The 20,537-nt window shown below is 27.0% G+C and overlaps 1 protein-coding gene across 2 annotated transcripts in view; it reads left to right on the forward strand.

Annotated features, from left to right (window-relative positions):
* LOC129958855 (neuropeptide F receptor-like) overlaps positions 1-20,537 on the forward strand; it is a 269,316-nt gene that overhangs the window by 189,267 nt on the left and 59,512 nt on the right. For both annotated transcript variants that reach the window (XM_056071576.1, XM_056071575.1), the window contains exon 3: positions 2,342-2,382. The gene's annotated coding sequence lies outside the window, so the exon portion shown is untranslated. The remainder of the gene's footprint in view (positions 1-2,341; positions 2,383-20,537) is intronic.

Here is a 20,537-nt window from a genome sequence, read left to right on the forward strand (position 1 = left end):
TTATTTAGATAACTTTATTACTTGGACAACTGAAGAAAACTGTTTTAGTCTCATATATCTTAGAATTAACGAAAGAATTATTTGAAAATTCCCTGAAAAAGAAAAGCAGTGACTTAATTCATCTTTCAAAGATATTTCTTATAAATACTTCTACAGGAGCACTGCATTTCGAAGCAATTAGAAACATTATAATTAACTTAGATTAAAGTTAATAAAAGTCTTTATACTGTACTTATTTCTCTTGGAAGATTTTTTCACAGAAAAAATTCTACTTTTAGAAAATAAATTATGACGCGTAGAATGCAGAAAGTTCCGGGAAATATCAAAACTTATGTTTCTCTTCAATCGGCGGACATCTATTACTTTTACAACTAAGAAATAATAAGACAGGAAATAGGAATTTTGAAAGCATCTATATTGTTATTGTGTATCGCAAAATGTTTTCTGAAATTTGAAAAAAATCCAGACTGCATTTATTCACTTGATTGATTAAATGTGCTTTCAAGGGAATTAATAAAAAAACAGTATCTGGCAGTTCATTATGTTAAAAAAAAACTAATTAGCAAATGAAACATTAATGAATTAAATATTGAGTACATTCTGGAATTTATACGAAAAATTTTCGTCTCATATAAACAGTATTAAATGTAATGGGGGACAAATAACGTTTTCTTGAGAATAAGTATGCATCTTAAATTTCAATTCAAATTGATTTTAAATGTGTCTCTCAAGTAGCTTTATTGTTTAAAATTGATCTGCCATTTAATATATGAATAGTTTTTAATATAAGGCTTATATTTTGTTGACCAGTTAATTTAAATGTATACGCGTTCAAATATAACAATAAGAGAATCATCATGTATGTATGTATCAAGGATTATATATAATTTTTACTTGAAAAACTAATTCACCAGTCTCTTCAATTTCCAATTAATTTTATGCTAAAAAAGTAGTCTCTGTACTGTTTGGTTAATTTAATGTTCAAACAAATAAACTGTAATCATTGGTACTGTTTCTGAACTGCGTTCGTGATTTGAATACTTCCTCATCTCGTTTCCTTCATTTTTATGACAATATATTTAAACGTAAAAAATAACAATAAAAAATGTTCTCACTTTTTCAAAAGTTTTGAACGCGTGATATCTGAATTGTAAAGTTTATTTTGAAGTATTATTTCGCAGTTTGTATATTCTAAGTTTTATATCGTTTCTATTAAACATCTATTTATTTATTTATCAAAATTATTGTTTAATATTATATGCATTTGAATTTTTCTTTATTATCGCTTTATTTATTAAAACTGCTTACCTCTTATCTGTATAATATTTATTTATTAAAATGTTTAATTAATAAAAATGTCTTATTTCTAATTTTAGTTAATCATCTTTCCTTCTGTTGTACTTATTTTAAAACAAAGTTTTTGAAAAATCTATTGATTTATTGTACAACAATAGTTTCAAATAACGAAATACCATTGCACTTATTGTCAATGAAAATTTCCAAAATTTGAACCATCAACATTTTGTAGAATATTGGGAATATTAATGAACAAATAATGGTTTGATGACTCAAAGTATACAATTTCCTTTTAATTTCTCATTTGGGTTTGCTGTGTTTATCTCTCTGAGGCTGCAAGTGCCATTGTAATCAGTCATATTGATTCTCCGTGCATTTTCCTTAATATGCCGAAATATTTCATTGCCTAGCAACTACCGACAATTGAGCTGAATAACTGCATCTTGTTTTAAATTAAATATTTCCCACACGTGGGATTAAGATAATTTAAAGACTAAGATGATTGATAACTTTTTAAAAAGTAAAAAGATAATTTTTTTTATTGGAATTGATATGTTTATTGCCTTGTATTTTAAGTTGAGCTCACTTACATAAAATATTTAATTAATTCCTTACTTTGTTTTTATCCTTTAAGCTCTACTGACGGTACAACCCTTTCATATTTATAGAAATGAAATCATTTTACTTATCTTCAGACCTGTTTCCTATCTTTGATTCCGAATGATTTAATTTCTAATATTTTAAGTTGAGTTTTTCAATGTGCAATATTTAAAATTTCGTTAAATTCTCTTAATTCTTTAAGCTCAAGTAGTGACTACTGCTATCTTCACATTTAGAGATAGGAAATCCTTTTTCAAGCCAGCTGGGCTTCAAGGTCCTGTTTTCTTTGTCTATGATAGGATATTGTTTAAATTTTGAAGGAAAATTCTTAGGGGAATGAATAAAGTATACATGTCTGGGAAAAATTTTAAAGCATGTAATACATGAATTAATACCTGATGCCAATTTAAGCATGTAAGCTAAAATATTAATTTTCTTTTTCTAGGTTTCATTGGATGATTCCTGCTTTTTGCTGATTCAGCACAGGTAATTTTCATTTATCTTATTGGCTCTGTCTTATATTTCTAAATTCGGATAAATATAAACTGCAGCTATGATACGGTGAAACATTTCTATAAAAAAACAGGCAATAGATTTTGTTTACGGTTGTTAGTTTAAATAGTAATTTGACAAATATATTAAAAAGAAATATTTTTGTGAATTTTTATAATTTGAACTTATTTCTTAACTTTCAAATTTCAAAGAAATAAGTAAGAGCAATAATATTAATGCACATATATACTAAACTAAAAATATGTTTTGTTTGAATCAATTACTTCATATGTAGTCAAATCCATTTAAAGTCGATTAAAACTAGTTCAAATTATCAATCAAAATCTTAAAAAAAATAGAAACTATTATAAAATTCATAATAGTTTCTAATTAATTAAAATCCCAAGATATGACATAAATGGATGTTTTTATTTGTAAAAACTATGTCGAACTATGAATTTTAATTATTATAATCAAAATTGTTGGGTTTTTCATTCCTTTTTTCACAACATAAGGTTTTATTTAACGTCTTTATACGATTGACAGATAGCATTGCTTCTAAAATTTATAAAAGATACTTTCTCATAGCATAATGTATCAAGCATACAATGTATATCACTAAAATCTGCCTTGTTAATAATAATCCTTTAAAATAAATCAGTATTAATTTCACAATTTAAAATATAAAATAAAATCAACAATTTAAAATGCATGAGCGCCTTTATAATAAGCTATATTCCAATAAAATGACAATTCATCGAGTAAATATAAAACTATCTACTAAATTAAAATATAAAAAATACATATTATTCATACATGTGTTTTGATAAAGCTTTTTCATGTTGTGTTCTTTATTGAATGTTAATTTGAAAGTCACTTATATTCATTTTAATAGTTTTGGTAAATACTATTTTACCGTTTTACTCAAAATTAAATCTTTACAAATTAATATAAAGCAACATACTCACGACAACTGATAAAAGTTATTTAATTAATCAAACAACGTTTAGCTTCAGAAAAAGTCGTTTTAGCTTCAGAAAAGTTAGCTTCGTTTAGCTTCTCGCACCTTTTGTTCGTAATTTCGCATTTCTAAGTCAAAATTCTTCTCATTTTTACCTGTGTTTTCGGAAGACTAACCATTTTTCACTAATTAATCAGTGATTTTATTTTATGGTATTTGCAAGAATATTTCATTGTTGAGGGTTTTTTTTTAAATTTATTGTTCGTTTGCTCCAACATATTACTATGAATTCCCTTTTGATCAAATATTTCGAGTTTATTCAAATTAAAGTATATTTAATCTATACAGTTTATCTGGATTTTTTAAATTTTAAAATCAAGAAAATCATTAGTCAGAATGTTAAATAAAAACAAAATATTTTTACAAAAATAATTTATATTTGTCCTTAAAATCTATTATACGGCTCATAATCTCTTACACGATCTTGCTTAATGTAGGCTTTTGAAGTTATATGAACTCCAATTTTCTTTGAGAGCACGGAGTGTTTAATTCGGCAAATATATCAAAAATATGTTGAAAATTCAAAGCATAATTATATGAATCATAGTACATGAAAGAAATATCCAAGCATATGATCATTTAATAATCACTTTATTCAATAATAACTTGTTTGAAAAGAAATGTATAGGACTTGTTACTAGGTATAAGAATGTCTCGAAATGTGGAAGAATGAGATCAATGACTAAATTATTAGGTAACAACACAATGGAAAGGGAAACTGCTAACAGCCACCTCGTTATCGCTGGTGTTCCCATCTTTCAATTCATTTGTTTGTTATGCTATTAGTGACAACAGAGTAACAATGAAGATCACACATTTTTTTTTCAGAAATGTGTCACTGTCTTTTGTTAGGTGTTTCAGAATTCGTATCGAGTTTCTGATTTGACATTTTTCATGTAATGTATTACATGATGATTTTCATAATCATTTAATTCAACATATTTGGAGATTAGATATTTTAATAGAAACAGTTAACAAAAGGAAACTGATAGTTTTCAACTTATACACTCACTAAAAACGAATTGCAACATCATGAAGAAGTGCATGTAACATGCATATGCAAATCATGAGGTCAGTAATTGTGTGAGAAATATGGAATGAATTAAATTTGAGTGTACATCGTTTTACTTAATTGTCAGATTCAGGTTAACAAAACAAAGAACAATCAGCTAATAGAATGCTTTGAGTGACAAATTATCGCAGCAGACCGATTTACGAAACGCTACGATTCACACTACTGCTGTTACACTACACGTGATCTAGAACTCATCGACTGGTAAGCCAGAAAGCGTTACCTGTCATGAGAGATGATTACAAAAAACGTACTTAATCTATAGCGATGTTTGACACCATAGATTCATCTGTCATCATGGCGAAGAAAAAGTAGGTCACGCATAGAACAAGGAAAACGCAGTTCTAATCATTGCGCAATCACCTTTATCTGACAACATTATTATCTCTCTGTGACCTGTTTCATATCTTAATAATGCTGTTGCATATTAAAAACAGAGAAATCAACTTGGTAGGTATTTTATCTTAACAGTTTCGTACACTAGGTGGAATTTTTTGCTAAACTGATGTTAGCCCATATGTTTGCAAGCGATAAGCTCCATTGAATATTTAACTGATCGTTTACTTTATCTAGTCAATACTTTTACGTATATCAATGTCAGTGATCATAAATGGTAGGACCTGAAATAAATTTAGAAGAAACTCATTAATATCCTGATAAATAATTATCGGCAGGATTGAACCCGACTCACCCATTTATATAAAATGAGAAGGGTTCCCAAAGTTTAAAGAAATATCTGCCAATAGATAATGAATATACGAATCGCAAAAATGCAAGCAATTCCATTTATATTTAAGACATCAACCAGTGGATCAAAAATTCCACAGAGGCTTTTGGCTAATATGCCATCCGTCAATACGATTTCATGCAAAGAATTTAAGTTTCAAGAATTAGTATATATGAGAAACTTAAGAAATCAAATCTTCACTTCTACCATTACGTGACGTAAGAAATTCTATAATTCTATCTAAAGTCGTGTTTTGTTCTGTATTTCATACATCTAACTCTACTGTAGAAATAAAATTATGCAATTAAAGTTCAAAGCGTTTGTAGCTTAAAATTCAATTGCATCATTATTCAGCTGCAATATATAAAGAATTCAAGGATTTTATAATATATATCTATCATTAATAGGATAGTTCTCGATTCTTTCAAAACTCGTAATCATAGCTGCCCTTGTAGAAAAATTAAAGAAAAAGTTTGAACAATTTGTTTCTGTAAATTTTATCCTGAATCAAATATTATAGATGAGCTTATTTTATTCTCAGGCAATAATCCAAAATAATTTGATCTTTACAAAAGTTTTTAACGAAGAATTCCATCCTTCAGAAGTTTGTTAATAACATTTTGCTGTATTACAGCTGCTCCCTAAAATACTTCCTGCATCGCCTTCTTGATTGCAATGCCCCTTTCTTTTTCTTTTCATTTCATTCTCATAGACTTCTCTAGGATGAAGACGTAAGATAAATACTTGGTCCAGGTTTTCAGCTAATAATAGTAATGTGTTAGGAAATGGAAGAGAATTGTGATTTCAGGAATGCACTTTGAAACAAGCTCACCAATAGAGCAATAAAAACAGATCTCTTAAGTTAAGGGTCCTTCTTTGGATTCACCTTCTTATGACATTGCGCCTGAAGTTATCGAGTGTCCAATTTCTTTCACATCCTGAACAGATGAGTGTCATATCTATTCCGAAGATGAGTAGAGAGAATATTTATAGATTTGTTTCTTTTTTTATTCATCTGTCTTAACGATATTTCTTATTGATAGATGGTACAGGGGAAAAAATTATAAATGGATAAATTATTCTACTCAGAGTAATAACATATTGTATGTGTCACAAAATGAAATCGATCCATTTTATTCACTTAATGATTCATCATATCATTTTTCAAAGGTGTTTACAACGACAAATATAGAATTATCAATTATTGGATTCTTCAATTTAAGAAAGGTATTATTTCTTTTTTTTATTCATCTGTTTTAACAATTTTTCTTTTTGATAGATGGTATAGGAGAAGAAATCATAAATAGATAAATTATTATTCTCAGAGTAATAACATATTATATGTGTCACAAAATGAAATCGATCCATTTTATTCACTTAATGATTCTTCATATCATTTTTCAAAGGTGTTTACAATGACAAATATAGAATTATCAATTATTGGATTCTTCAATTTAAGAAAGGTATTTACAATTATTAATAAAATACAAAGAGTTCTAAAAAGTCTAAAATACGCTTAATTTTTTACAAGTTGGAAATAACAGTAAACTGACTAATTTTAAAAGTGTTTAAAATATAATAAGATATTAGTTTTTTAAACAAAATAACCCTGAAATTAATTTTCAAAATGTTACAATTTTTTTTTAGTTCGATTTTTCTAAAAAAACTGAACTCCATTTCTTTTTCTTTTCTGCGTGCAGATTGATATATGCTGCATATTTTTATCTTTAAAAATGTTTGAATTATTAAACAGCTTAGATATTAAATGCAAAAGCACCTACCGCTTTTTCTTACAATTTAAAACAGTGAAAATAAAACATTGCACAAATTTACAATGACGTTCTTTGGTTTTAAAAAATTTGCGAATTTTATTTTTTCAAATTAAAAAAAAGCCTTTAAAAATAACTAGATCAAAGATTTTTTTTTTTTAATTTTACGTATCGCTCCGTACAGAATCATGAAAATTACCTTAGGAGTCTATTTCATATAAAAAAGGAATATTTAGTAAAAATTTATACTATTTAATATTATTAAAATTTTATATTTACTATACTTTATAACAGGTTAGTTATAAAGTATAGTAAATATAAAATATAAATATTATATAATTCTAATTTTGACCAAATTAGAATTATATAATACTCTATCTTTTAGATATTCAAATGTGTTTCTTATTGATTCGCATTCTGGAATTTTTATCCATAAAAATTTTCCAACATTATATTTCTTACAATATCAAACTATCATTCTATCAACATAATATTTCTTAAAACTGAACGCCATTTTTTAAAAGTTATTTCAATTTGAAGTCGAAAATTCAAATATATTTCTTTTTACTCTTATGCAAATTTTTTTTATTATTTTAATACTTGCTCTAGCAAGTAAACAGGCTTCTTATTTCTTCGTATCAAATATCACGCTTTAATTTTAAAACTATTTATATTCGAAGGCAAACACGTAAAAATATTTCTTTTACCCTAACTTTTAACGGAAACTTGATCTACAGAACGATTCTTGTACTGTTTCCTTCTTTTGATGTAGAATAGAAAACTCGAAAAAACCGGAGCGAAGAAAATACTTTTTTCACATAAAGAATAAAATGTCTTTTCTCCCCCCCCCCCACTTGGATGTAAAATTATTTTCGAGGCAAAGTGTCACATACTATTAACTTTGCCGGAACTGCCTTTGTATTAAATGGCAGTTGGACGCTCTTTGAGCAACTAATGTTTTATTAAGTTAAACTTTCTTTTGAAATTTTCAGAAGAAGCTGCTTTTGTTACGTCAGGTGTATTCACCGCAATCTCTGCAACAATTGCCTTTATTGCTTTTGTGTTTTTCCCCTCAAATTTTATTTGAAACAAAAGTTGCGATGAAGAAATTTTTAACTTTTATTGCTATTTCTGAGAAGTTAGAATTTTTAAGTTAATGATCAGTTTTTATCAAGATTGTTTTCCCGAAACAAATATTTAGGATTTTCATCCCTTTTTTAGCATCCGCTTTGCTAAATAGCTTGTAAAATTTTTGAATTATATAGTTAATTTTTTAGATTTAAAGCATTTGCATAATAAAGAATGAAATAAATTTTTGCAAATTTTTTTCCCATGAACGATTTAATTTTGTACATTTATTGTTTTGGAACAGCTACAGCTACACTGTATACCATTAAAATAAATTAATAAAATCTACTCTTGATTTTACTGAGTATAATAATTTCATACCATTATTTTCTTTATAACGATTTAATTAATGAAAGCATTTTTTATATGTTACCTTAAGATCAGTCTGTCGTCATAATATTAATTTTAATGAATAGTGGGGTAAAACATTTCGAAAAAAATACGTTATTTACAGTCTTCCTTAAAAATAATATTAAAATATTTTAAGAAATGTTTTTAATTAATTAAAGTTCATAGAAAATATATTTTTCCTGCTTCAACTGCTTAATACATTTTTTTGTTTATCGTAACTTAATTCCCGAAGTAATTTAATATGTGTGTTATTTTCATCAGCAGATTTTTAATTAATTAATGATAAGTTCCTAAAAATACTTTATTCACATTTCTTTTGATAAAAAATTGGTTAATATACTGATTTATTAAAAGTCCATAGAAGCCATATTTTTGCTTCAAACTCTGTTATTTATATTTTAATTTATAAAGTAATTTGTTTATGCTTGCAAGTTTAAGTTTCTTCGGTCGTCTTAATATTGTTTTTCAGAATATATGTGATGAAAAATTTATATTTTTTGCTATTTAATTAAAAGTTGTTTAGAGTTCTTTTAATAAATATTTTATAAGTACTTATTAAAAAATTTAGCGATGGTAATTCTTTTCTTCATTTGAAAGGATTCTTTCTCTGAAAAAGAAACGACTCTGGTTGATTGATACTGAGTTACCACAAAACGGTACTTAATCAACGCACATGCAAATTTTTCAATCTATTATTTGTTTTCTTCATGGTATTCTAGTTTTAGTTTAATTATATAAAGTCCCGTTTAAAAGCAACACTAGGGCTATTTTGAGACGGACTTTGTAATTTTAAACCGTGGTCAGATGACGAGTACGATACCTGAGCTTTTTTCCTTATTATATAGACTTATAGAAACCAAAAAGGAAAAAAAAAATATTCGAATACGTTTTTTATAAATTTGCAAATAATTTTTCACTCAGGTAAAAATCAGTAGAAACTTTGTAGTGTATAGTTATGTCTGCTATTAACTGGGAAAAAATATAAAGCTCTTAGGATTTAGGATATGTTACATTTGTTGTTTCTTAGCTAAAAAAATTCTAATATAGATGATGAATGATGATGATGAGCTTTATTGTCAGTTGCTTTCATATTGTTTCAACTTTTCAGGTGCTTTATCTAGCAAATTTCAATGAAAAAAACAGATTTTCTTAAACATCTAAAAAATTTAAAAGCCGGCGTCCTAGCTTACTAGCAAGGCGTCTTCCCTGTGATCTAGGTGTCCCGGATTCGATTCCTGGTTCGGGTAGGGTTGTTCTTTACCTGTGTTCTATCTGTGAGATGGGAGAAAAAAGGGGTTGTTCAAGTGAGTGTTATTTTCATAAGAGCTAAAGTCAGACTTCTGCCCTCAGGTGCTCAGGAGTTTTTAACTTCTGAAGCTACTGCACCATTATTTCCCCGATCTCTTTGACTTGGGTTTGAATGAGTGTTCTATCCAAGGGGGATAAACAACAAGAATTTAAATTCTCAATCTTAAAACAGCATGATGCACTTCAGAATTAATTGTCATCCAATCAAGAACAAATTTATCACTGGAAAAAATACCAAAGCTAATTTTTTTTCTTTTTCATTGCTTCTTAATCTAAAAATAAACACTATTTTTTGGAAAAGGATATCTAATAATCACACACATTCATTTGTTTTCGAAATCAGTATGAAATGCGTCATTTTAAGGTAATTGAAAGTTTCTAGTTCGAATTCTTTAATAAAATTAAAATACGAATTTTGTAATCATATGACTTTTAGATTTATTTGAGAGAAATAATTTTGGCAACAAAATCTGAATTCCAGATTTATTGGGAATTTTGTAAAACATTACTTTGTCTTCTGCAAAAACTTATATTAAATTATTTCCTCCTCTTTTGCCAATAGTGTTTGTTTATTTCCATATTTTTATTTCAAATACATAATATAAATCCATTTTGGCTAAATGGCCAAACATTATTATTTCACTTTATCTTTTTTTCATGTAAAGACGGAATTATAATCGATTTTTCATTCATTTCCTGATGTGTTAGCGTTATGAAATTTAGTACATGTGTATATTCACAGCAAGAATGCACAATGTTTACATTCTGAAAACTAATTAATTTAATTTAACTTATAAGCCAAAAGAATGACGTCATTTGCTGGAAGTTTTGGGAAGAAATGATTGAAAGATTTAATAATATTTATAATAATAAATTATAAATTAATGGCTAAACCTTATAAGTAAACCCCACAAAAAATTCTTTTGATATTTATTATAAAGGTATGTTTAATTAAATTTCTGTTTCTGCTATTCTGAGTTACATACCCAATTGCTTTTTTAAATCTACCAAGTGGAGCGTTAACTAATATTATAACATAGGGCGGGATTGATTTATGACTTTAAACGTTCTAATCTGAACATACTCTGTTGATATTTAAGTCGGATTTGTAATATAAACAAGGATCAAGCTTTGAGCAAGTTGAGTCGACAAACCACTCACGAAGTTCTGTGTTACAGCAACCTTGACCTCCATGATGATATTTGACCCTCCATGGATTAGGGGGCATTACCCTCAAACTACATAATGCAGAATCTTAGCAAATTGAAATTTGATACCGCAAGCGCTCCTTTGACAACAGATTAGGATGACAATAGCATCTGTCGATAGTCATCACACATTAACAAAGCGTTATCCTTAGCACAGTTTATTGAGGTTTTGTTCATTGAAGTAATAATTTGGTATAATAAATGTGCAAATTAACTTTTCTGGAATTCAAATAAGATTTAAAAAATTGAGTAAAACTTGGAAGATTTCTATAAATTATGAATATCTTAATAAACAATCGTGAGGATAGACGTTATATAAATTGGGAACCAAATTATATAACGTCTAATTCGTGCGTTATATGCTATATGCACGTTATTTATTCAAATTAATAACTAGCTTATCTAAGGGACTTCAGTTCGAACGGTGCAACTTCTCAATTCTACATAATAAGCCTATAGAAAAATAAGTTCTGGATTATGAAATAAAGAAAGATTAATGGTTGCATCAGATTTTAATTTTAATTTTTATCAGATTTTAATTTCATATCAAATAAGATATATATATATAATATACTAATATTTCCCATATTATTTTACTCTTTCCCTACTGAAAAACCCTGAAACCCACTCAACGAAACGACGTTCAAGACACCTGGATATCATTGCGAAATTTTCTTACCCTTTCATTAAGTGTGTTTGATTGAATGTCTGTGACGAGTTCGTTAGAGACACTCTCCCAGATGGGTTTTGGGAACAGGGAGAATTTCTGAGAACTCTCAAGGAATGTCAAAGATATTTTGTATATCAAACCCTTGACAACATGATTTGCCATTCAGATCTTTTTGTCGGAGTCTGGATTTTTTTCTTATTTTTGAAATAGGAAACGAGATTTCATATTTTTAAAAGATTGTGTTTTTTTTTCTTTCCAATATTCAGAAATGTTCTAAACTCGAATGATCATAAGAATGAGAAAGTTAAACTATTTAGAATAAATTTTTAAAAAAAATGTATTTAAAACTCTTTTTATTAATGTATTAAAGATCACGCTTACTTTTACTTTTATTATTATACTTTTTTATTTTATTCTATTTTTTAGTTCAATTATTTTTATCGCCTTCTAAACCTTCAATTTATAATGCATTAGATCTAAATTCATTATTTATTAAAAGCAAATTTCCTTAGATTCGATGCTAAGAGGTGTCACTGATATGGAATCAAAATTTAAATGTAATAATAATTTATTAACCAATAACTGATATCACAAAATTTTTAAAATGATGTTTTGTTTTTCAGAAATTTCATCTTTAGCAACGTGAAATACGCCAATAATAAAAATTTATGATATATATGTATATATATATATATATATATACGATATAGAGAAAGTATTGTAATTGTCATGAAAATTCAAACTCGAAATTTCAACAAATCTTTACGTTTCAAATCTTCCCGAGTTCGAAAAACATATTTTTGGCTTTACATCTGTCTGTTTGTACGTTTGTCTGTCTGTGAACCCAATAACTCAAAAACTTTGAGCTAAATGGATGAAATTTGGTATATGGACTTTAGACCAAATTTATAGGCTCCCTTCAAATTTTGAACGAAATCCATTCAGAGAAAGTCTGGCTGGTTACCTGGCTGTTCGAATACAAAAGAACTCACTCACTACCTACAAAACACAAAGAGCTGGATGGATAAAATTTTGTTCTCCGTTTTAGTGTCTAAAGTGTAAATCTTTATTAGATTTTAAACCATGTCTGTCTGTCAGTCTGTATTTTCGCATGTATGTAAATGCACTCATTTATAATTACAAGAATTTAAATCAGTATATTTGGTATATGATCCTGTGACTACAAATGTAGTTTTGTGTCAAAGTTTGGTTTCAATCGGATAGATAGAAGACATCCAAAATACATATTCGCACGATAGATCCAGTAAAAATGTTAGATTCAGCTCAAGGAGTTACATTTCATAACTATTGCTGACCGATGTCCTGCAAGGTATTAGCATTCTTACTCAAGGTTCAAAATTTTTTGATGTGGTAGGGAGAAGGCTTTTATTGGAGAGTATACTAAAAAGATTATCATTATTTTTCATATTTTAGTGTTTCATGACACATTATTATACATTTTCCCAATCTTCATATTGATTTTTTTTCTCAATTTCATGACTAGTTGTAGCCATTTTTATAGTTATATATCTACACATGCATTTGTATTAAAAAATAATTGATATCTGAAAATATTAAAGCATCGTATCGTCATCGAGATTTTAATATGATTACGTACTTCAAAATCATAGCAGATCAACAAATCAGTGACCAATTGTTTAGGAATATCTATCTTTTCAAATATAAAGGAAGTTAACTGATAGTGAAAAATATATTGCCCCGACAAAATAATAATAATAATAATTTGAACCAGCAGAAATAAATGATCTGATAATTTTTAAGTCATAGGTCTGACTTAAATATTATTTTGTTTTTTATTTAATAGCATTATTAAATTTTAAAAGAAGAAAACACCTATAACAACTGTGCTGCACACAATAATTTTCAAAAATTGCATATATATAACTATAAATAAAGATGTTTGTTCCGAAATATCTTATTCAATTAGTATATAAAAATCATTGAAAAATTATTCAGTTATCTCTCACTTACAACGTTAATATCTGTACTTTTATGAAAGAACAATAATGTTAAGAAGTCATAAACTTTTTTTTCAAAAAAAAAGTCATAAAGTAGAATGTAATGATTTTTATAACAATTGTTACAGAGTCTTTCTAAAAAATATTCACAACCAAACCCCGTATGCATTTATTATTTTAAAAAACGGTAAAAAAAATGAGATCTAGCTATTACATAAAAATATTAGTAGAAATCACATTATTTATTTATCAAAAATATATGGGGAGCAAGGTATTATAATACAATTTATTAAATGCATTGCAATAAGAATAATCAACTATTTCTGTATGCACAATATTTTCAGCGAAGATACAAATCCGAAAAAAGAAAAAAAAAACCATGCTTTAAGATTGTACAAAGATGTTTAGCTTTTTGAAGAAATTAAATAAAATTACTAAAAAATGCATTAAGAAATTCGAATTAGTTTGTTTACCTGGGTATTGTCATTTCACGAAGAATTTGAGGAATAAAATGAGAAGGTCTCAGAAAGAATCTTATCGAACCTAGCTGAAAAGAGCCAGAAAATGCTTCAGCAGACCCTTCTTTCTGTTAATCAGGTCATAAAAGTTTGACAACTTAAACACTAAAATCCGTTTTCCTCTTCTTAATTAAAAATTTCATCACAGAATGGCTAGACTGAATGTCTACAAAGCAGGTCCACCAAGAAAATAATCCTTTAGTGATGAAACTTTAGACTTTTATGCGAACGCTTACGATTCCTTTCAACTTCTGGAGTAAAATCTGTTTGGAACTGAAGGATTTATTAAATTATTCAGATTCTTTATAACTGTAAATAGCTCCCATTTTCTTTGATTGACGTTCGGCAAATTTAATTTTTATTTCAAATAAATGATGATAAGCTACTTTTGATTTTTATGATTTTTTATTTAGTTTAAGTGATTAATTTTCAGCATAACATAAAACCATTTTTAAAAGTTTAACTCTACAGGGTGTCTCAAAAGTTAGTTTTCTAACAATAATTCTTCATGGTGTCTCAAAAGTTACTTTTCTAATATTGACTCAACAGGATGTCTCAAAAGATAATTTCCATAAAGGTTTACCTTTAGTCTGAACTATTACTTTTGACAATAGCACATGAAGTCTGAAAAGCAAAGGATGCTCCAGAAAAATGAAGGGTATTAATATAATGCAATAATTATTTAAAACGCTGTTGTTGTTTATGTAATAAATATCAATCGAGTTGCAAGAATAATAATATATGCAGCTTCAGACAGCAAATCCTTTGAACAGTTACTTTTAAGTAGTTCAAAGAATTTTTACTGCATTCTAATTTCATCATCGTAATTACCATGCTTTATATGACATGAAATGTTGCTATTCAAGTAATTGGACTGTTGTTCTATCATAAATTTGTATTTCCTTATGTAAGTGTAGCATATCTCATCTGGTGTATCCTTTTCATTTACTGAGCTTGCTGAAAAAGAGCCATCTGTAACCGGGCAACATTTGTTTTTACGGCTCCGTGTTTTATTTCAAAAATGACTTTTTTCTATGTGACATATCTACTTATGAAAGTTTATAAATTGTCCTAAGTGACATCATGTATAATCACGTTCCGGAAGGTCCGTATGGAAAACTGCTGACCTCATTTTTCTTCTCATATTTAATTGCTAAAAATGTTGAATCAAGATGTAATAACGTTAATTGATTAGCTTATAATTAAGTTCTGAAAATATAGAATACCGTCAATGACAGCATACAAGTGTAAACGTTTCAAAATTCTGGTAAAAAAGAATTCAGTGTGAAACTTTTACAAAAGTCTTTCTTTCTAATATGAAACAAATGAGTTTAAATAAAGATTAATAAAATATATAGAAAATATATAATAAAATATATAAATATATTGGTATAATTTTATAATTGATATTTAAAATTCAAAAATAAAGAAATAACGAAGGGAAACAAATATAAAATACGAAAACTTTTATCATTAGGATTAAATGATTGCTCAATGATTCGAAATTATAACTTATTTTTATATGATAAATTGCAATAGAAAAATTGTTTCTTTTTTCTGATTAATTTTAAAACTATTATAAACATTAAACTGTTCATAACTAGTAGTTATATATATTTAAATTCATTTAAGTTAACATAATTTCAAAATAAAATATTATGACAAAAATATGGAATAAGCAAATTATTATTATTGCTACAAATATTTTAATTTATTTTAAGCGTTTAGTTCTAAAATACCCTAACATCTGTTTTAGACTTTCATAAAACGAAATTTCATGGTAGTAAAACGTACTCAAACTTGTTGCTGTTTAATTTATTATACAAGGCATTCAGGAGTCCAGAGCAATTTTAAAAATCAGAAATTCTTTTATAAAAGAAAAGAAGGGAAAAAATGTCATTTGCATGGGGAAGTAAAAAAGAAATTCGGACTTTTTTTTATCACGAAATCACAATTTATTATAGCATTGTTTATGATATAAATTACCAGGCTGTTCTGTAGTTACAGAATTTATCGCAAAGTAGGTAAAACATTGGTCAAAGTAAAATTTTACAAATGTTACAGATGCCAGGCAAAATAAAATCATATTTTTGCGTCATTAAGCACCATTTCTGAGAATATTACAGGTCATGGATAGCATCAATACTGCTTGCTGCTTTAAAATAGTGTGGTTATTTGTTTGAGCAATATTTTTAATTAGAAAACGACATGTGAAACAGTATCAATCATTACTCTATTCATTGCCTTATCCTATATAAAACTAAGCTCCAATAATTGCTGAGCCGGTTTTTGCTCGCTTATATGGTAAATTATGTCCCAAAGGAATTCTATATTCATGAAAAAAACTTCAGTTCCCTTTATCATTTTTTCTAAACATAAGGACTTTTCAATCTCCTATTCATTCTGAACTATTCATTTTTCGAGTTATTTTAAACCTTTGTATAACCTTGTATTTAATTTATTGCATTAATTCTATAGTATTAATAATCTAACATGAAGCAACAAGCAGATTCGAAATTAGTATAAAAACATTGCGGACAATAAAGCAAGTATTTATTATCACATAAATGTCGGTAAGCAAACCCTAAACGTCATCTAATCGTGTTTTGTTTAAATTAAATCAGCATTCTTATCAATGGAAGTGTTGTTGCTGTTAAAATATTAAAGAAATAAAGGAAGAAATGTTCAATTACACTTGATTTTACAAATAATAATAATAATAGAATGGGAAAACATTAAGAAATAAATATTTAAGAACGTTGATACAATAAGAGACTTTGATCAAAGTAGTTCACAAAATTTATTTTTTATTGCTTCCATTTTCAAAAGCACAATCTTATAGAAAACTATCTAATTGCTACATAAAATGCCTGCATTTTACGATGGAGACAAAGTGTAGAATAATAATAGGAACATCTGGCAGAAACTTGGATAAAAGAATTTTGAATTTGAATCAAACTGAAAATTCATCAATTTCAATTTCAAATGCCTTCCATTTTCAGAAGTACGTTCTAATAGAAAACTATCTAATTGGTACTTGAAATGCCTGCATTTTACTATGGAGACAAAGTGTAATATAATAAGAGGAATGTCTGGAAGAAACTTGGTTAAAAGAATTTTGAATTTAAATCAAACTGAAAATTCATCAATTTTATGTAAATTTATGTATTTTAAATCAATTTTATTCACATTTCATACCTTTTTGAATTTCGAACTCGCTAATATTTGCTTCATTATCCTTAAAAAAATATCGAAGTACCATAAAATATACAATGGAAAATTTCTTTTGTTCAAATAAAAAATAATGATGCATTATATTAATCTAAAAATTACACCCATTTTAAAGGAAATTAATCTGCTAGAATCACTGAAATTTGGAATGATGTGTTTTCTAATTATTTAAGAAATTTAGCGATACGCCTAAGAAAAATAATTTTTTTTGCCATAGCGATCATTTCAACGTACCCCTATATCATAAAAATTATACCTAAAATAATTTAATTTATACTTATTATATTATAGAGAAATTATTTGGTAAAGAATTTGGAAATCGTTCGTCTAATTAAAAGCTCAATTTATAAAATATTTACAGCAAATAATACTGAAAGTTAAACTGCTTATTTTCAGCAGTGACAGAGATCTCCCACGCTATGAAGAAAATGAAAGAAATAGAAGCTTCGATTTTATGCTTCACTAATGTTCATTCATCCAGTGTATTATTTGACGATGGAGATGATGAAGCATAAACTGATCGGAATATTAATTTTAATAGAGATATTGATTTTATTTTAGTACTTTTTGGCTTCTTTAATTGTTAATGCCCGTTGATGCATCAGATAATGCTTGCTGGTCACATTTTAATGCTATGCTAGGAAAATTTTTGAGATGTTTGTTACGGTCGAAGTACATGAAAACAAAGCTATGATGTAAAATATTGCTTATTGACAACAAAATATGTTCAGGTCATATGCACATGATGTCACTGACATGTGATAGACTTGATCATTCATGTCATCTAATTATGTAACTAAAAACAGAAGAGGCCATGCATTTTATTTTTTAAGTCTCTAATTTTTATGTTATCATATTATTTATTTTCAAATTACTGTTCAGCCAATTATGTGTAGGAATTGTTTAAGGTTATAAGTAATTTAGTTTTCTTCATAAATACGATATCAGTGAGTGTATAAACACATAAGAAAAAAAGCATTAAAACTAGTGCTACCATCTTTTACCTTCATATATAAGAAAAATGCCTTTTTTTAAATGAATCTTCAAAATGTTACCACCTGGCTAAAAAAACTTTCTTATATTGTTAGATTTTAAAGAAGTCACCACTCCTGAAAAGGTAAATGAATGGTGAAAGTAGCTATTATTTTAGGGAATATGCATTAAAGAATGTGGGCAGAGACTCTGATAGGAGATCTGAAGAGATTAAGTTCGTGCCGTTCGTAACTTATGTTATTTAATAAGTTTATAAATTGAATATCCACTTCAAAAAGTATCGCTACTCTACATTATGTTCGGAAGCTATATGTGATAGTGCCTACAATACGAACCAATTTCCTCGGTATCCTAATTAAGAAGCTATTGCTTTCTTATATGCTGAATTAGAGTTTGTAATGAGAGCAGGTAAATCCTCTGCGAATAAATACTATTTTTATTCTAAATCTCAATGAGCATAAAGATCAGATGATTCAAAAAATTATTTCAAAATTCATACTTCAAGTATGTTAAATAAATTGTAGAAACATTGCTCATATCATTAAAATATCCACCAATTAAAAATTAATCAAAAAATTGTTGCTTATATATCGATTGTTAAAAAAAATGTGAATAAAAAAAACATTTCCTGATTTTGTTCTGCTTTGTCTTAAGAAATTAAAATTATTTAAAAGAATTATTAAAGTTACGATTTGTAGAATTCTAAAAAATTACATATAATGTGACTTTAAATCTCAAATATAATCTTTTTGAGCTGGCAGAATAAATATACAATTATAATATTTTATTCCTTATAATACAGAATAGCTGTTAATTTGAAAGCACAAGTTTGAGAAGAGGCATATTAATAAGACCATTTCTAGATAAGAAAAAATAGCAATTCTTTGTTCAAATGGATTTAGATTTAAAAAAAAAAAAAACTGCAAAATGATTTTAAAAACATAAAAAAAAAAACACGAAACGCTGAGAATGATTGGTGTGAAAGCTGAGAGATCTTGATGATGATGATAAAATCTTCAATTTTCAATCAAATTAACAGAGGATTTCCTTTTGCACGTACTGTAGTTTCATTATCAACAGCTAAAACTTTTTATCCATACGGTTGCTTCGTATTAACTTTATACAATTCAGATAACCAGCGGGAGTATCACTAATAGTACCAAATAGTATAGTTACAAAAAAGTATTCAGAAGATAATCTTTCTTTCAAAACAAGCAATAGTATCATGTTATCGTTAAAATATGAAATAAAAATGAAATTATTTCATATAAAATGTAAACTATTTTATTGATATACCTGAAACTCATAAGTTAAAAGTATATATATATATATCTGTTATTTACGTTTTTTTTATTATTTCTACTGAAATATTAAATTCTTTATTGAAATTTAAGTTTTAAAAATATTCTAAATCAAATTAGGTTTAAACAAGAAAACAAGAATACTGTTAGGCATATTATGTTTAAAAAAATGCTTTAAATCATCTAAGGTTTGAATAGAAATGTTTCAAAACATATTCTTCTTAAATAAAGATGCTAAAAAATTATATTACATTGTACAAATCCGGAAAATCAGTCCTTAAATAAGGAAAACATTCCTCGGTGCATACAAATAATGTATATCCATTATAAGCTGTATAACAATCACACTAAACTAAATTCCTATTTTTCGGTAGTATAATTCCTAGTATAAAAAATAAAAGTTACTGAGAAGATAATTTATAATTTAAAATTCAACTTCGTTTTAACCAAAAATACACTATAATTGATACAACTTTCGTGAATCCTATATTAAGATTTCTATTTAAAATCTTATTGCTTTCATTTGCCTTTTTTTCAACGTATACAAAACGTAATTGCTTCTCCTTCCTTTTAACCTTGCATATAATTTAAGCCTGAAAAAAGACAAAAACAAGTATGTTCAGAAATGCATCCAGATTGCATCCTGAAGGAGAAGCATTCATCTTTACTTTTGATAACAAATGGGGTTTCAAATAAAAGCGCTTAAGATAAAAAATGTAAATATTTTCTTTCTTAAATTTAATTAAGTTTCGTGCTTCGTTCCGAAATTTGTTTTGAGTGCATGCTCAAAGACTGATAATATTTTTATCATATAAAGTTTTTGCGCTCATATATAAAGATACATACCTGGAATTAATGCTTTTTTATCAATAT

Source organism: Argiope bruennichi, chromosome X1, assembly GCF_947563725.1.
Source record: "Argiope bruennichi chromosome X1, qqArgBrue1.1, whole genome shotgun sequence".
Taxonomy (NCBI): Eukaryota; Metazoa; Arthropoda; class Arachnida; order Araneae; family Araneidae; genus Argiope; species Argiope bruennichi.